The sequence below is a fragment of the Silurus meridionalis genome, chromosome 7 (assembly GCF_014805685.1).
Source record: "Silurus meridionalis isolate SWU-2019-XX chromosome 7, ASM1480568v1, whole genome shotgun sequence".
In the NCBI taxonomy this organism is placed as follows: domain Eukaryota; kingdom Metazoa; phylum Chordata; class Actinopteri; order Siluriformes; family Siluridae; genus Silurus; species Silurus meridionalis.
The window spans coordinates 27,035,270-27,054,348 of NC_060890.1; positions in this window are offsets into that span (position 1 = coordinate 27,035,270).

The following is a 19,079-nucleotide window of genomic DNA, read 5'->3' on the forward strand; positions in this document are numbered from 1 at the left end:
CGGTGTGGTATGGACGTGTGCGGTGTGGTGTGGTATAAAGTGAACGTGTGCGGTGTGGTGTTGTATAAAGTAAACGGGTGTGGTGTGGTATAAAGTGGCCGTGTGCGGTGTGGTGTGGTATAAAGTGAACGTGTGCGGTGCTGGGTATAAAGTAAACGGGTGTGGTGTGGTATAAAGTGGCCGTGTGCGGTGTGGTGTGGTAAAAAGTGACGGTGTGGTGGTGTATAAAGTGACCGTGTGCGGTGTGGTATAAAGTGACCGTGTGCGGTGTGGTGGTGTATAAAGTGAACATGTGCGGTGTGGTATGGTATAAAGTGACAGTGTGTGTGGTGTGGTATAAAGTGACCGTGTGCGTGTGGTGTGGTGTGGTATAAAGTGACCGTGCGGTGTGGTGGTGTATAAAGTGACCGCAGCGTGTGGTATAAAGTGACAGTGTGCAGTGTGGTGCGGTATAAAGTGACTGTGTGCGGTGTGGTGTGGTATAAAGTGACCGTGTGCGGTGTGGTGTTGTATAAAGTGACCGTGTGCGGTGTGGTGTGGTATAAAGTGACCGTGTGCGGTGCGGTATAAAGTGACCGTGTGCGGTGCGGTGTTGTATAAAGTGACCGTGTGCGGTATGGTGTGGTATAAAGTGACTGTGTGCGGTGTGGTATAAAGTGACCTTGTGCGGTGTGGTGTTGTATAAAGTGACCGTGTGCGGTACGGTGTGGTATAAAGTGATGGTGTGCGGTGTGGTATAAAGTGACCATGTGCGGTGCGGTGTGGTATAAAGTGACCGTGTGCGGTGTGGTGTGGTATAAAGTGCACTGTGCTGTGCTTGTCCACAGTTAAAGTGACAGTCCAGACTTTAAAGTGTTGTAGTGAGAAAATAAAAATATTTGCAGAAGTGTGATGATGGAGAGAGTGACCAGTTTTAGATCCTGTTTTTAGATCCTGGGTGTTTTCTAGTTTAAACTCTGAATGGCCTGTGGGAAGAAGCTCCTCCTCATTCTGTCTGTGTTCACTTTCAGGGAGCGGAAGCGGGTGGAACCCTAACCCTAACCCTAGATCCATTGACACAGCGGCAGGCTGAGTCCCAGGACCTCCAACTTAAAGGTGAGTGTGGAGGGAATTATGGTTCCCTTTTCTGTAGTCCAGGTAGCTCTTTGTAGTGTGGAGGAGATGAGCAATGGCATCCTCAGTAGAACGGTTCTGGCGGTACGCAAACTGTAATGGGTCCAGTTTAATGGGTTTGTTCGGGACAGGAACAATGGTTATATTATAGGTATATATATATATATATGTGACTGATGTTAATTTTCATGTATGTATTTTTACGATGTAAATGTATGCATTTCACTAATAATTCTTCCTAATTGTTTTATTTGCTTTAATTTGTTCAATATGTTTTATGTCCTGTAATTAGTTACTTAGTTAATTAATTAATTAATTCTATTTTAGGCGGAAGTGTTTTCTCTTGCGATTAAGATGTGCTATGTCATGACGTCATTCGGGAAGCGCGCGCTGCTTCTCAATTGACTTTGTGCACACTGAGGGGAGGTGAGCTGTTAGCGGTGCTCTCCAGGGATCACTTACAAAAACGTTTTACACAATTGAATTTCACTCATAACGTGTTCAAATATTATTGTTAAAAGTGTATTACGGTAATATGTGATATGTAAAGTGATTTGTGGATGGATGGGGAGGATTAAACGTCTTATTTGATAAGTACAGCGAGCCGAATAAGCATGTGCTTTGGCCAGGCTTAGTGATGCTAGTGAGCTAATGGCTGCAATTTGATTTGTGCAGGTGGTAGAGCTGACCAAGCAGCTATGTTTATTGTGTTCCTTTCTGTATTCCAGCCAGGTACAGTAACTTCTAATGTTTTATAATTTGTTTAATGAAATTTGTATTTCTGTTTTATCAGTTCACTTTGTGCATACTGAGGAGAGGTGGTAAAGCTGACCAAGCAGCCACGTTTATTTTGTTTCTTTCTGTATTCCACCCAGTATTGTTGAGTGTTGGTGACAATAAACTCCAGAACTGCTGTAACAAAGTTGTAAAGACTCGTCATTCCACAACACAACGCAGAGAACACGAGCACCGGTCAGAACCGAACGTGACCGGTTACATATATATATAATTAGCTAGGCTAGTTATTCAATTAACTATTGGTCATTATCTTAGCTGTTTTAATCATATGGTAATAAATGCAATTTGTCAGACAGGTTTAACTTAAGATCCACTGCGGTTTGTGGGTCTTAGGACTGTGATTTATAGGTTTAATGTATATCGATACACAGTAAACATTTAGTCAAAAGGAACACAAGACAAACCTGTGAGGAGTGGAGGACCTGGCAGCACGTATAGGACTCCAGGCCCTGTACATTGCTAACCAGCTCCGACATTGCTGGAGGTCCACACTAACAGCAGAGGAGCGTGTGCAGCTGATTTTTATGCTTTTACACTGATCCAGGTTACAGTCACTGTTTGTGCTTTTAAAAGGTGTTTACTCTTAAGTGTTTTATTCTGGATTTTAAATATGTCTGGAGAAAAAGGTATATGTGCCAACTACTGTCTCTAGGTTACGTATGAAACCCTTGTTCAACGCTTTGGGAATGCTTCCATGTTGTCCACGCTCTGAATCACGTGTGTAATCTGTCCAATAGAAGGCGCGGCATCACCGGCGGGGTAATGACCAGGAAGCTATAAAAAGCACATGAAGAGAGGCATAAACACTCAGCGTCTAAAGGAGAACCAGAGGGGAGCCGAATTTCTCCCAAATTTGCTCCACCACATGAAATTGGAGCCGCCATTCCACGAGTCTCACCCCGTGGAAAAACCCGTGGAGTTAAAAATCCGTGTTGGCCAGCAACAGCCCCAAAACATCACTGCTCTAGAGGAGATCTGCATGGAGGAATGGGCCAAACTACCAGCAACAGTGTGTAAAAACCTTGTGGAGACTCACAGAAAACGTTTGATCTCTGTCATTGCCAACTTTTGTTATTGACCAAATACTTATTTTCCACCATAATTTGCAAATAAAAATCAGACAAGGTGATTTTCTGTTTTTTTTTTTTAATTTTGTCTCTCGTAGTTGAAGTGTACCTATGATGGAAATTACAGGCCTCTCTCATCTTTTTAAGTGGGAGAAATTGCACAATTGGTGGCTGACTAAATACTTTTTTGCCCCACTCTATCTATCTATCTATCTATCTATCTATCTATCTATCTATCTATCTATCTATCTATCTAGTTTCAAGTTGCAAGATTTATTTGTCATATGTACAGATGTCAGTGACAGTTTGTACAATGAAATTCTTAAGTGAGGCTCCAGGCAACGACAGCAAAGTTAAATATTAAACAGAGGAGATAAAAACCCAAAGAAGAAAAAGGAGAGAAACGTAATAATTTGGCATAAGAAAGTTATGTCTGTGCAGAAGTGCCTGTGTGTATATACAGATACAGGTGCATCTCAATAAAGTAGAATATCATTAAAAAGTTGATTTATTTCAGTAATTCAATACAGAAAGTAAAACTGGTATATTATATAGATTCATCACACACACTGATATATTAAGTGTTTATTTCTTTTCATTTTGATAATTTTGACTCACAGCAGATAAAAACTCAGTAAAATTCAGTAGCAGAAAATGAGAATATTGTGAGAAAGTTGAATATTGGAGACTCGTTATGTCTCACTCTAATCAGCTCATTAACTCCAAACACCTGCTCAGGGTTCCTGAGTCTTTAAATGGTGTCTCAGTCTGGTTCAGGCTCCACAATCATGGTGAAAAACTGATGACTCGACAGTTGTCCAGAAGATGATCATTGACCCCCTGCACATGAAGGGTGAGACAAAAGATCATTGCTGAAGAAGCTGCTGTTCACAGACTGCTGGATCCAAGAACATTAATGGAAAGTTGAATGGAAGAAAAATGTGGTAGAAAATGGAGAAACGAAGCAGATTCAAGAATTTGTGGAGATTCACAAAGAATGGACTGCAGCTGGAGTCAGTGCTTCAGGAGCCTCCACACACAGACATCTCCATGAGCTACAATTGACTCATTCCTCGTGTCGAGCAGCTCCTGAACCAGAGACAACGTCAGAGGTGTCTTACCTGGACAAAGGACAAAAAGGACTGGACTGTAGCTCAGTGGGACAAAGTCGACTTTTCAGATGAAATGAAAAAGATTTGCATTTTATTTAGAAATCAGGGTCCCAGAGTCTGGAAGGAGAAGAATAGTAGAGGCGCAGAATCCAAGCTGCTTGAGGTCCAGTGTAAAGTTTGCACAGTCAGTGGCAGTTTAAGGGGTCATGTGATCTGCTGGTGTTGGTCCACTGTGTTTTATCAGGTGTCTACCAGGAAATTCTAGAGCACTTCATGCTTCACTCTGCTGACCAGCTTTATGGAGATGCTGATTTCATTTTCCAGCAGGATTTGGCACCTGCCCACACTACCAGAAGCACCAAAAGTTGGGTAATTGATGGTGTTGGTGTGCTTGACTGGAGCAAACTCACCAGACCTGAACCCCATAGAAAATCTCTGAGGTATTATCAAGTGGAAAATGAGAAACGAGAGCCAAAAAATGCAAATGAGCTGAAAACCAGTGTCACTGAAATCTGGGCTTCCATTATCACCGCAGCAGTCTCTCAGTCTGATCACCTTCATGCCACAGAATGATCATCTCCATGCCACACCCAATTGAGGCAGTAAATAAAGCAAAAGGAGCCCCGACCAAGTATTGAGTACAGATACAGTAAATAAACAGACTTTCCAGAAGACCAACAATTCACTCAAATTGTTTTTTTGATTGGTCTTTTGAAGTTTTCTAATTTTTTGATGTGAATTGGTTCATTTTCGTTAAATGTGAGCCCAAATCATCAAAATGAAATGAAATAAACACTTAAAATATATCAGTGTGTGTGTGATGAATCTATATAACAGTTTCACTTTTTTAATTGAATTACTAAAATATCAACTTTTCAATGACATTCTAAGTTATTGAGATGCTCCTGTATATGATATGAGTATTTACATATATGATAAACAGGAAAATGTATATTTTTGATCTGCAAAAATACTTGAAGATACATAGTGTGCATGAAGGTGCAATAGAACTGAGTGCAATGGTATTTAGAGTCCTGAGAATGAAGAATTCTGCAGTCCCAGTGTGTTAAACAGTGCAAATATGTATGAAATGTATAACAGAGTCAGTTGGCAGTTGTGGTTTGCAGTGAGACTGTATTACAGTTTGTTGATGATTCTGATAGTCTGAGGGTAAAAACTTTGCTTGTGCTTTTCTTGGGTTGACTTCCCTGAATGATCTAAGCACATCATGCAAGGAGATGGATAGAGCACCGTTGTTACTGTCTGTTGGGAGTTTCACTGCAGGGAAGGTGTTGTTCTCAAACCAAGCAAAGAAGTTGTTCAGCTCATTAGGTAGAGACGCAGAAATCCTTTGTAAGATATCCTTGGTCACTAACCCTAGATTAGGTTGACCCAGAACACTCAGTTCTTGTCTTTATCCTCTCTTCATACGCTTACGCTGTGAGAAAACCCAAACTGTCACCTTTTGGTATGGCTAACCTGCATTTTGTTGCTTCTGCTAAACGAATAACATGACCAGATGTGGAGTTATTATCGTCAACCGTTCTTATGTTCTCACAATATGTTAATATGTATCTTGTTGCCATTAGTAGTTATAGGAATTCTGTTGTATGCTTCTAGAATAACCTTGTATTCGTAAGCAAACTTGTTGTCGACGTTGTACTGTCATGTAGCGGGCGCTGAACCATCTCTGCAGTCACAGTAACTTGAAACGTCAAAATTTTTATCCATGTCGATCTCTGGCCTCCAACCTTTGTATCTAACATTATCAGACAGTTGTCCCTATATTGGATCAAGGGCAATTCTGGAACAAAATATCCTATACCAGAACCTGAGGAAGCCCCTCGGGACTGGATGAATCTCACCTTTTATACTACCCCCTGGTTAGACAATCTAGCAGGGTGGACTGTATCACAACCTCAATTTCTGACTTATCTTCGTGGTGGTACCTTTAAGTCTGAATACCTGAAATCTGCACATTCCCAAATTTATGAAGGTTTGGGCGATCCTAACTGGGGTTATTCTTACATGGGTGATAGTTATCAAAAATGGTGTAGAAATGAAACCATTCTGGGATGAATATCACTCTACACCGAACTAAAAAAAAAACTTAAGTCTCTGCCCAAAATCGAACCCAAGCCAAAACCAGCTTTATCGCCAAATGCTCCACCCCACACCCTATCTAGATGGCGTGTCAGTGTCTCCTTCGGTCCCAGAGATCGATCTTCCTTCCTGGCCCAAAACCCACACTAATGCGGTATGCGTATCTGCATTTCGTTGACATGCTAATGAGCTCTACCCACCATAATCAGTTGACAGGCGCAGACTATGGGTTTATCTTTCATGTAGTACTAGGAGACAGTTACGACGAGGAAACGCATATTGCCACGCTTATTAATCTGTTCTTCCGACACAAATATTTTATTTTGCAACATCGTTTTGTTTTTATGCCTGATTGTCCTTTTAATCTCTTGGGCCGAGATTTCATGAGTAGGTTGCACATTTCTCTCACCTTTTCCAGCTCTAAACTCACGGTTTCAGTTATTGATTCTGCTCCTCTGTCATATCTTTCTAATATGAACATTAACGACTGTTTTCTCTCTACCACACAGAAATTACCACACCCTTCTTTAATGGAAGAATTGCCATCTCTCCTTCAAGGTATCCAAAACCAAACTCCAGTTTTGTAGAACCACTGTGAAATACCTAGGGTTCGAACTCTCTCAGGGCAGCAAACGGCTCTCTAAAGATCGTGTACAGATCGTTCTTAACACAAGGCATCCCTCCAAAAAGCATGCTCGCATGGCTTTCCTGGGACTGATTAACTACTGTCCGTTGATACCTGACTGCTCATTCCATGACAACAACCTCCGCTCTGCGTTCTCACGCAACGATCCTTTGCAGCACCCGCTAACGTGGACACCCGAGATGAATGAGGTGTATGAGGCTTTGTGGTCACCTTTATGCGTGTGAACAGGACGGGACTGCCTCTTCTGTCTTGGCCCAGGAGCGTGGTGGGGGCATGAGACCATGTGCGTTCCTGTCCAAAACACTTGACACCATGGCTCAGGGTTTACCTGCATGTCTTCGTGCGGTGGCTGCCTGTGCTGTGATGGTTCAAGACACTGTAAAAATTTGTGTTGTCTCATCCTATGATCTTGCATTCTCCACATCAGGTGAAACAGGTATTTCAGAACTTACACACACAACACATGACAGCTCAGAGAAGATCCGGCTATGAAACTATCCTTTGCTCGACCAGTAATCTGGAAATCAAGGCCACCTCCTCTTTCGACACTTTAGGTCATGCGTTTGATTAGTCAAGTCAAGTCAAGTCAAGAGGCTTTTATTGTCATTTCTACTATACACAGTGGTACACAGTACACAGTAAAAAACGAGACAACGTTCCTCCGGAACCCTGGTGCTATACTAAACAACAACATAGAGCTACAACACAACACAAGCTACATAAAGTGCATTGAGTGCAACCTAGTGCAAACAGTGCAGACAAAAACAGTACAGACAGACAACACAAGACAAGACACAAAACCAAGATAGCGCCGAACAGTAAACCTACTGTATACTTGGTTATACAATACTGTAAAGTGTAAAAACTATACCCGGGAGTGAATATATGTACACAGTGAACACAATGTAGTGCAAAAATACAGCAGCAGTCATGATGTGTAGAAGACAGCATGTAAACAGTGTAGTATAATATAATAAGTTGAAGGTGCAAAAAAAGCATGTAAACAATGTAAACAATATAGTAGTCAGGTGCAAAAGACGGCATGTAAACAGTAATACAGTGAAAGGTGCAGTTAAACAGATATCAGTTATGAAATATAAATAATAATAAATAGATGATGGTGGAATAGATTGAGATGAGTGTGTGTTGTGTTAAGTCCAGGTTGTACAGTTTGATACACACACATCCCTTCAGTTCTGTGTGTTGAGTAGCATGATGGCTTGCGGGAAAAAACTGTTGCATAGTCTTGTTGTGGCGGCCCGAATGCTTCGGAACCGTTTTCCTGATGGCAGGAGTGTGAAAAGTGTGTGTGACGGGTTTACTGGGATTACTGCACAAGACGACACACTGCACAACACCACACATGATTGCTGCTCCGAGGTCATTCACTCCACTAGTATATGCCCAGATTTCTCTTCCACTCCTTTAGACAGGGGTGAGTCACTTTTTGTGGACGGCTTGTGTTTGAAGCTGTATGAAGGTACATTTCTGTGTGGTTACTCTGTCTGTTCCTTACCTGATGTCACTGTTGAAGCTTACTCTTTGCCTTTTTCTTCTGCACAGGCCGCTGAATTCTTCTCAAATTCTCAAGGTGGGTTGTAGCTTTCCCTTGTCAACGAGAAAATGCTAAGGTCATCACACATATCCTAGCCAAAGAGATTATACCAAGATATGGTGTTCCTCACGTGATTGATTCAGACAAAGGAACACCATTCACTACGAAGGTAACGCAGGACTTATGTAAATACCTATCCCTGTCATGGCGTTTCCATATTCCCTATCACCCTCAGTCCTCCGGTATCGTAGAGAGAACTAACCAGATGCTTAAGGACAAACTGACTAAGGCCATGCAAGCTACAGGTTAAAAAAATTGGGTAGACTTACTACCCGCAGTCCTTGCAGAAATGAAAATTACTCCGCGAAAAGACGTCCACCTATCACCACACGAAATTATTTTTGGGCGACCATTTCCAATGCCCTGGAGAAAAGGTAAACCAGCAATAGGTACAGCTGATCTGGATGTGCACATCGCCGAGTATTCTGCTGCCCTGATTGACACACTGTCAAAAATTAATAATAATAATAATAATAATAATAATAATGCATTTTATTTCATGGCGCCTTTCAAAACACCCAAGGTCACTTTACAGACAAAATACAGGTCATTGCATAAAACAAAACACACAACAGAGAAAACAGCATATGTATGTAAAATTCATTTAAATCTCAATAAAACATTTCATAAAAAGGCCTGTATAAAAAGATATGTCTTAAGACGCTTTTTAAAAGTCAACAAGCACTCACTATTGCGAACATCAAGGGGAAGAGAGTTCCATAGGCGGGGGCAGCATAACTAAAAGATCTGGCACCCATGGTAGTCAGTCGAATCCAAGGTGCCACAAGAGAAATTGATGATGAAGATTTAAGTGCACGTGAAGGAGTGTAAACATGAAGAAGTTGAGTAAGATATTGTGGTGCAAGATTATGAAGTGCCTTATAAGTGAGTAGCAAGATTTTAAATTCTACTCTATACTTTACTGGAAGAAAGTGTAATTGCTGAAGAACCGGAGAGATGTGAGCCGTATAAGGTGTTCTAGAGAGAACACGGGCTGCGGAATTCTGAACCATCTGAAGTTTATGCAGCAATTTGAAAGGAATACCTGTGAGAAGTGCATTGCAGTAGTCTATACGTGAAGTGACTAGTGCGTGAATAAGAACTGCAGTATTATTATTTGAAAGAAAGGGACGAAGACGGTTAATATTACGCAGATGGAAGTATGCAGTCCGCGTGATATTATTAATTTGTGCTTCAAAAGATAGTGTACTATCCATGATGACACCCAAGCTTTTAACCTGAGAGGAAGGACAGATTGTGGTATTATCAATGGTGAGAGAGAAGCAGTTAGGTTTGGACATAACAGATTTAGTGCCAACCAGCAAAGCCTCAGTTTTGTTGCATTTACCTTCAAGAAGTTTGCTGTAAGCCAATCTTTAATTTCAGATAGACAGCTTGATAAGGATGGTGGAGGAAAAGAACGGTGGGTTTGGCAGACAGGTAAAGTTGGGTGTCATCTGCATAGCAGTGAAAATTAACACCATATTTCCTTAAAATGTAACCAAGAGGGAGCATATATATAATGAAAAGAAGCGGGCCCAATACAGAGCCCTGGGGTACACCAGTGGTGACTGTTGATAATCTTGAACTAAAACCTTTTAATTGAATACGCTGACTGCGTCCAGATAAATATGACGTAAACCAAGACAGAGCAGTGCCAGTAATACCAATGGAAGCTAACCTGTCAAGAAGTAATCTAAAAAAACAAATCCAGAAATCACAATGTATGATTTTGTAACTATTTATTTGTATGATACAGCTGCAAATAAGTATTTGAACACCTGAGAAAGTCAATGTTAATATTTGGTACAGTAGCCTTTGTTTGCAAATACAGAGGTCAAACGTTTCCTGTAGTTTTTCACCAGGTTTGCACACACTGCAGGAGGGATTTTGGCCCACTCCTCCACACAGATCTTCTCTAGATCAGTCAGGTTTCTGGCCTGTCGCTGAGAAACACGGAGTTTAAGCTCCCTCCAAAGATTCTCTATTGGGTTTAGGTCTGGAGACTGGCTAGGCCATGCCAGAACCTTGATATGCTTCTTACAGAGCCACTCCTTGGTTATCTTGGCTGTGTGCTTCGGGTCATTGTCATGTTGGAAGACCCAGCCTCGACCCATCTTCAATGCTCTAACTGAGGAAAGGAGGTTGTTCCCCAAAATCTCGCAATACATGGCCCCGGTCATTGTCTCCTTAATACAGTGCAGTCGCCCTGTCCCATGTGCAGAAAAACACCCCAAAGCATGATGCTACCACCCCCATGCTTCACAGTAGGGATGGTGTTCTTGGGATGGTACTCATCATTCTTCTTCCTCCAAACACGTTTAGTGGAATTATGACCCAAAAGTTCTATTTTGGTCTCATCTGACCACATGACTTTCTCCCATGACTCCTCTGGATCATCCAAATGGTCATTGACAAACTTAAGACGTGCCTGGACATGTGCTGGTTTAAGCAGGGGAACCTTCTGTGCCATGCATGATTTCAAACCATGACGTCTTAGTGTATTACCAACAGTAACCTTGGAAACGGTGGTCCCAGCTCTTTTCAGGTCATTGACCAGCTCCTCCCGTGTAGTTCTGGGCTGATTTCTCACCTTCCTTAGGATCATTGAGACCCCACGAGGTGAGATCTTGCATGGAGCCCCAGTCCGAGGGAGATTGACAGTCATGTTTAGCTTCTTCCATTTTCTAATGATTGCTCCAACAGTGGACCTTTTTCACCAAGCTGCTTGGCAATTTCCCGTAGCCCTTTCCAGCCTTGTGGAGGTGTACAATTTTGTCTCTAGTGTCTTTGGACAGCTCTTGGTCTTGGCCATGTTAGTAGTTGGATTCTTACTGATTGTATGGGGTGGACAGGTGTCTTTATGCAGCTAACGACCTCAAACAGGTGCATCTAATTTAGGATAATGAATGTAGTGGAGGTGGACATTTTAAAGGCAGACTAACAGGTCTTTGAGGGTCAGAATTCTAGCTGATAGACAGGTGTTCAAATACTTATTTGCAGCTGTATCATACAAAGAAATAGTTCAAAAATCATATATTGTGATTTCTGGATTTTTTTTTAGATTATGTCTCTCACAGTGGACATGCACCTACGATGACAATTTCAGACCCTCCATGATTTCTAAGTCAAGTCAAGTTTATTTGTATAGCGCTTTTCACAACAGACATTGTCTCAAAGCAGCTTTACACAAATCAACAGTGATGGTGAATGGTGTGCATTTGTCCTTGATGAGCAAGCCTGTGGCAAGGAAAAACTCCCTTAGATGTTATGAGGAAGAAACCTTGAGAGGAACCAGACTCAAAAGGGGAACCCATCCTCATTTGGGTGACATCAAGAGTTTGATCATAAATCTTTCAACAATATAGAACACTGGAGAGTGAGAACTAACATGATTACTGGAGTATAAGATTATAAGTGATGTTCTTTCTGCAGTCTTATACAGTCTATTTGGTTAGTAGCTCCGAGTTTTATGAGCTCAACATTTGTGATCATCACAGATCCAGCATCAGCTTCTCCATGCCAGAGCCTTTAAACACTCCAGGAGGTCCAATGTCAAACTCCACACATGTAGCGGGATCCAAATGGCACTGGTACGTCTCTAGATGGTTCGGGATGTTTGCGAGTTCGGCATCTACTTCTTCAAAGGTCCGTAATCATCAAGATGGTGGGAGGTGACTGGAGCTGGCCAAACCTCAGGGTGTCTCGGGATGGGGAGAGAAAGAGAGTGGGAGAACTTGCAAAATAGCAGGGTGTTCAAATACTTATTTTCCTCACTGTAGGTCAGTGGAATACATATCAGACGGCAAATAATCAGGTGGTTTCAGAATATTATTTACCACCAAAAGAGAGACCTAGAGTTCCCATTGCTAACTGCAATTCTGTTGGAGTAGAAATCAGATTTAGCTTCAGTCCGTGCAGTTTTATAATTTTGAATATGTTCAACATACATTTCCTTATGAACAGTAAGGCCAGTCCTGGCACACAGCCGCTCTAACCTACGGCCTTTAGTTTTAAGTTCACGCAGTTCAGGTGTGAACCAGGGAGCTGAATGTACAAATGAACAGTTCGAGTTTTCACAGGTGCGAATTCATCCAAGATCGTGTTCAGTCTGTCATCAGAATATTTTACTAGTTCATCAGCAGTAGAGAAATCAGATTTACTGGAGAAGATGGCAAGTTCATCAGCAAGAGTAGGCAAATCAATGTTCTTAATATTCCGAAATGAAATCGGACGGCACAGGTTTGCCTTAAAAATGGCCAATTTGGCACAAAAAGACACCAAAAAGTGAGCTGATATAGAAAGATCAGAAACAGTACAAATAAAAAGTATTATACCGGAGCAACAAACGAGATCAAGAGTATGCCCCTTGATGTGAGTGGGCAGTGTGTTAAATTGTTGTATACCAGACTTCCGGTTTTGGTGATGTGCGAGAGGGCAGCGGGGACGAGGACCTCCCGACCACACTCCTTTCAAAGCTGTTAAAGCGTCTTCTTTTTTTTTTTATCTAATTGCTTAACGACATCAAATATAAGATCTACACTCAATTCGGGAAGAGAAATGAGCAACTTGAAGCAGAAGCAAGGTACTGCACCAGCAACACGTTCAGGTGCTACTATGGCGGGCAAGTTAGCAATCATGGCGTCTAACGAAACCGCTAACAGCAAGGGTTCACCTGTTAAAGACAACACAGACAATTTGTCAATGAGTCAGCTAATCTCCGAACTGGCAAAACAACGGGCCAGTTTAAAAGAGGACATGGCAAGCTTGATTCATGATTCAATCCAGCCGTTGCAAGCCTCACTTGACACGTTAAGGGAGACAGTAAGCTCGTTTCAGCATCGACTCACATCCACTGAAGTATTAGCTGTTGAAAACTTTGAAAGGCTGGTCGCAGCGGAGGCGACGATTACAGCCTTGAAAACGCAAAATTCATCTCTTCTTGACCAAATTGATGATCTTGAGAACAGATCCAGAAGGGCTAACCTGCATATTATTAACATCCCGGAAGGCAGTGAAGATGGAAAAGACCCCGTTAAATTCGTATCTGCGTTGCTTAAAGAAATCATGGAGAGCATGTTTGACAGTCCTCCTGAACTTGAGCGTGCACATCGCGCGCTTCGCCCAGACCGGGTGCAGGACAATCTCCAAGACCATTCATTGTCTACTTCCACAGATTTCAGGAAAAGGAGGAGGGCACTGCACTGGGCCAGGCAACATGACATTAAATACAACGGAGTGTCACTGAGGCTGTACCCGGATCTGAGCGCAGCCTTAGCAAAGAAACATGTCGGATTCAAAGAAGTTAAAGAGTCCCTCTATCAGAAAGGCATAAAGTTTCAACTTTTGTATCCTGCCCGTCTCCGAGTGAAGTTCGGGGAGGAAACACACACCTTTGATTCACCTATGGCTGCTGAGACTTTTTGCAGACAACGCATTCATGCACAAGATTAAAAACTGGCTTTGGCTAACAGGCTGCACTTTCTGCGAAGGTGAATAATAACAGCAAAACACTCAGGGATGTGGTCATTTAAATAAAATAAAAGAAGAGATGGAATTTTTGCTTTTGTTTCTGTTTAATGCCTTGTAGTTTAAGCTGCACGACTCATTGTAGTGACGCTATGCTGTAATTCATGTATATATTAGTGGTTTGGGCTCCTCAAGTAGTTTAAGTGGTAGAGTACGGATAACCGGGAGCCATGCGAGTTAAACGGGTTGCTGCTGCTTGTTTCAGTTGGGGAAACAAGCTTAGGGAGTATTATGGGAGGTTTGGTTTTGCATTTTGTTTATTACAAGAAGTTTTGTTTTATGTTATGTCTTCAGAAGTTCTTAACGGTGAGGAAACTTGTATTGCTGATTGCATCTCTGTGCTGTTTTTGCCTGTTTAAATTTATATTTGCACATGGCTAATAAGGCCGATTTAGCTTAATTTCCTGGGGGGGTCGAAAGTTAGATTTGTTAGCTGTAATGTAAAAGGCCTAAATGGCCCAACCAAAAGGAGCAGGATTTTGGCATATTTAAGAAAATTAAAATCTGAAATAATATTCCTACAGGAGACGCACCTACGTATTAGCGATCAGTTTAGACTCAGGAAATCATGGGTGGGGCAGATTTCTCACTCTAATTTTGACTCTAAGGCACGGGGCACTGCCATTTTGATGCACAAAAACATTCAATTTACGGTCTCTGCTTTTATTATGGATCCTCAGGGTAGATATGTTATAGTCTCTGGGAGTTTGTATCATGTTCCTGTCTTATTAGTTAACGTATATGCCCCCAACTGGGACGATGTAAGTTTTATTAATAAACTTGTTTCTATTCTGCCAGATCTTAACTCCCATCGCATGATATTTGGTGGTGACTTGAATACTGTTATGGATCCACCCCTCGATCGTTCCAACCCCAGGTCATTATCCTGCTCTAAGATGGCCCAAGCCTTATCCACATTCGTTGATCCGTGGCGATTTCTGTTTCCACGCAGCAAAGCATACTCCTATTTCTCGCAAGTACACCACACCCATTCAAGAATCGATTACTTATTTATAGATAAATCTCTCCTTCCTTCTGTTGAACAAATAGATTATTTACCTATTGTGGAATCAGATCATGCTCCTGTGCAATTAGATCTCCTTTGAAATCTGAGGTTCAACGAACGGCCTCTGTGGAGACTAAATACATCCTTGTTATCAGACCCTGAATTTTGTACATTCGTAACTACGGCCATAGATAACTTCTTACTGCATAACAGATCAGGATCTATATCGGCATCTACATTGTGGGAAACACTGAAAGTAGTCATAAGGGGGGAAATAATCTCATATACTTCAACTCTAAATAAAAAGTGTAAACAAAAATTAGACAATTTAATTGACTCTATTAGGAGACTGGACTGCCTCTATTCTGTGTCTCCCTCACCAGAAATTTATAAGGAACGGTTGAGCCTTCAAGTTCAATATAACCTGCTCTCAACTAATAAAACTGAATGGTGTTTATTACGTGCTAGAGGGTATATATATATATGAACATGGGGAAAAGGCAGGTCGACTTTTAGCCCACCAATTAAAATCTAAAGCTGCCTCTCAAATTATACCTCGAATTCAAAACAATGATGATTTAATCGTTAATCCCATTGAAATTAATACAACCTTTAGGAACTACTTTTTAGATTTATATGCTTCTGAAAGCCCTACATTAAACGCTGGAATGCTGGAATTTTTGGGCAGTATAGATATACCCACTCTTGATTCAGCGCAGAAAACATATTTGGAGGGAAACATACAAATGGAGGAAATTATAAATGCTATTTCATTAATGCAGAACAAAAAAACCCTGGCCCAGATGGCTACCCTATAGATTTTTACAAAACATTTGCAACTAAATTAGCCCCTATTCTTCTTGATATGTTTGAGGACTCTTTAGTAAGGGGACGCTTGCCGCAAACTTTGAATGAAGCGAACATAATTCTATTGTTAAAACCTGGCAAAGATCCCATAAAATGTAATTCTTACAGGCCAATATCACTCCTTAACGCCGATACTAAAATCTTGTCAAAAATCCTTGCATTACGTTTAGATACAGTAATAGGGAATTTAATTTCTGCCGACCAAACAGGTTTTGTCAGAGGTCATCATTCTTTTAGTAATATTCTGAGATTGCTGGGGGTAATCCATTCATCTAAACTTGCTCAGGGCCCTATACCTCAGGTTGTTATATCACTAGACGCCGAAAAAGCGTTTGATAGGGTTGAGTGGAAGTATTTATTCTTGGTGCTGGAAAGATTTGGCTTTGGAACATGTTTTCTCTCACTGGTTAAGTTACTATACTTCTCTCCTGTGGCATCGATAATTACAAATGGGGTACGTTCAAAGTCTTTTCCTCTATCAAGGGGTACGAGACAAGGGTGCCCTCTTAGCCCTTTACTTTTTACTTTAGCCATCAAACCCCTATCCATAGCGTTAAGATGCTCAATGCATTTTACTGGCAATAGCAGTAGAAACATAGAACATAGGGTATCTTTGTATGCTGATGATATGTTATATCTTTCGGAACCGATTGTAGGTATTACACAAGTAGTTAAGATTTTGAATCAATTTGGAGAATTCTCAGGTTATAAATTAAATTTCTCAAAAAGTGTTTGTTTCCCCGTGAACAGTAGGGGCCTCCAAATCTCAGGGAACGATATACCGTTTCAATTGTCTGTATCAGGTTTTAAATACTTAGGGATAAATATCTCACAGGGTTTTCCTAATCTTTACAAAGAAAACTTTGCTTCTTTAATTGACAAGTTAAAACTTGATCTAAAAAATCTGCTGTTTCTTTCTCTTGCAGGAAGAATTAATTGTGTAAAAATGAACATTCTACCAAGGCTCTTGTACTTGTTTCAATGTGTCCCAGTCTTTTTACCTAAATCCTTTTTTCAGAACTTAGACAGCCTAATCTCATCATTTATATGGGGTGGGAAAACACCTAGGATTCGGAAGGAATTTCTCCAAAGACAAAAAATTCAAGGGGTATTAGCACTACCTAATTTCAGATACTATTATTGGGCTGCAAATATTTCAAAAGTACTCTATTGTTTCAGGACCCCAATGATATATGGTGCATTTCAGAAGCGTGTTCTTGTACCTCTTCATCCCTCCCAGCTTTAGCTTTATCCACAATGCCCCTTCGTATTTCATCATATACGCAATGCCCAGTTGTAGCAAATACCCTCAGGATCTGGTTTCAATTCAGACAGTGTTTTGGTTTTAGAGACTTCTCCGTAGCCGGCCCTATATGCAAGAACCACCTATTCCTCCCGGGTCAACTGGTCTCAGTTTTTAGTCAGTGGCAACGTTCGGGTCTTGTCATATTTAGTGATCTTTTTATAGATAATGTTTTTGCCTCATTCCAGCTCTTTCTTCAAAATATGGTCTGCCAGGATCACACTTGTTTAGATATTTTCAAGTTCGTCATCTAATCCAAAGCCACTGTCCCACATATCCCTCCGTTCCTCCTAGTGCGGGAATGGATGCAGTTCTAAAAATTTCAATACACTTGAGGGGAGTAATTTCCAATGTGTATTACACTTTAATGTCAGTAAAAAATATAGATCTGAACAAAATCCATGCGGAATGGACAAGGGATTTGAGAGTGGACATATCAGAAGAAATCTGGAAAAATGCATTATTCAGAGTGAATGGGACGACCTCCTGCACTTGTTTAGGCTTGATTCAGTTCAGGGTCCTTCACAGACTCCATTACAGCAAGGTTAAGCTGTCCAAAATATACACCAATGTAACTGACGCGTGTGAGCGTTGTCGCTCTGCTGGGGCAGATTTGGCTCATATGTTTTGGACTTGCCCCAGACTGGTTGATTACTGGACAACTATATTTAAAATCTTGTCTGAGGCGTATATTAGGGATATTAAGCCTAGTTTTGAAATGACAATTTTTGGAGTACCTGAGCAAGGTACAGTCATGCCCAGGAAGTGTCAGGATGCTTGTGCTTTTGCGTGTCTTCTGGCTCTGAGAAGAATATTACTTGATTGGAAATCAAGTAAACCACCTTTAGTCTCACTCTGGCTTAAAGAGTTGATGCTATTTTTGAAATTGGAAAAAAATATAGGATCCACCAAACTTTTCTATTTAGTTTGGACTCCAATGATCTCATATTTTGGAAAGGGTGCAGCTCTTCCCCCAAACTGAGTTGGAAGGCTTGTGCGCATTGTAACAGGTAATGCCGTCAGGTGCAATGGGCTAACAATGTTGTTCAGAATTTCCTCATTGTTTGTAATGTCATAACTGTGTTTTGTTTTTGTTTTTCTGGGGGGGGGTATAAAAATTGATAAAAATTCGCTTGTAAATGCATTACTGGTATTATCTATATGAATGTTAAAATCACCCAGAAGGAAAACATTTGGAGATATGGAACATAGATGAGTCAAGAGTTCAGATAGTTCAGTTAAAAAGGCATTATTGCTCTTGGGAGGGCGGTAGATAGTTGTAAGGATTGTAGGAATCGCACCATTGATTTTTATGGCAATTGATTCAAAAGAGGAATATGTGGAAAATGTTAACTGAGATACTTTCAATTTCTCTTTATAGAGTATTGCTAGTCCCCCTCCCCTTCCCGTATCGCGAGATTTAGAGACATAACTATACCCTGGGAGAACAGACTGATTTAAATGAAAAAAAAGTCATCTGGTTTCTGCCATGTCTCGGTTAGACAGAGAACTATGAGAATTATGAACTGATCTCTATACCTGTCATTCCTGTGACATCAACCAATCCCTTCTGGGTGGGAGATGCTGTTCTGATTAAATCTCTAAAACCCAGGCGATTGGGTGAATGCAAATATGAGGAGCCAGCAGAAATAGTCGCGATCACACGCACAGGTGTATTAACTGACCTTTTTCCACAGTGGATTCATGCTACCAGAACCAATAAATGTCCCACTGGAAGTGATCCCTCTTAATTGTGTGTACATGTACCCTGTGTATCACTTTTTTTCTTTATGTTACAGAAGCATAGCCTTTTGACATCCCCATGAGTTCTCTAGGAGACGTGTATCGGTTCCTGCTCCCCTTTGTCATCATCTATCGAGGTCCGGTGACAACTCCTCAGACTAATCGGACATCCTCACA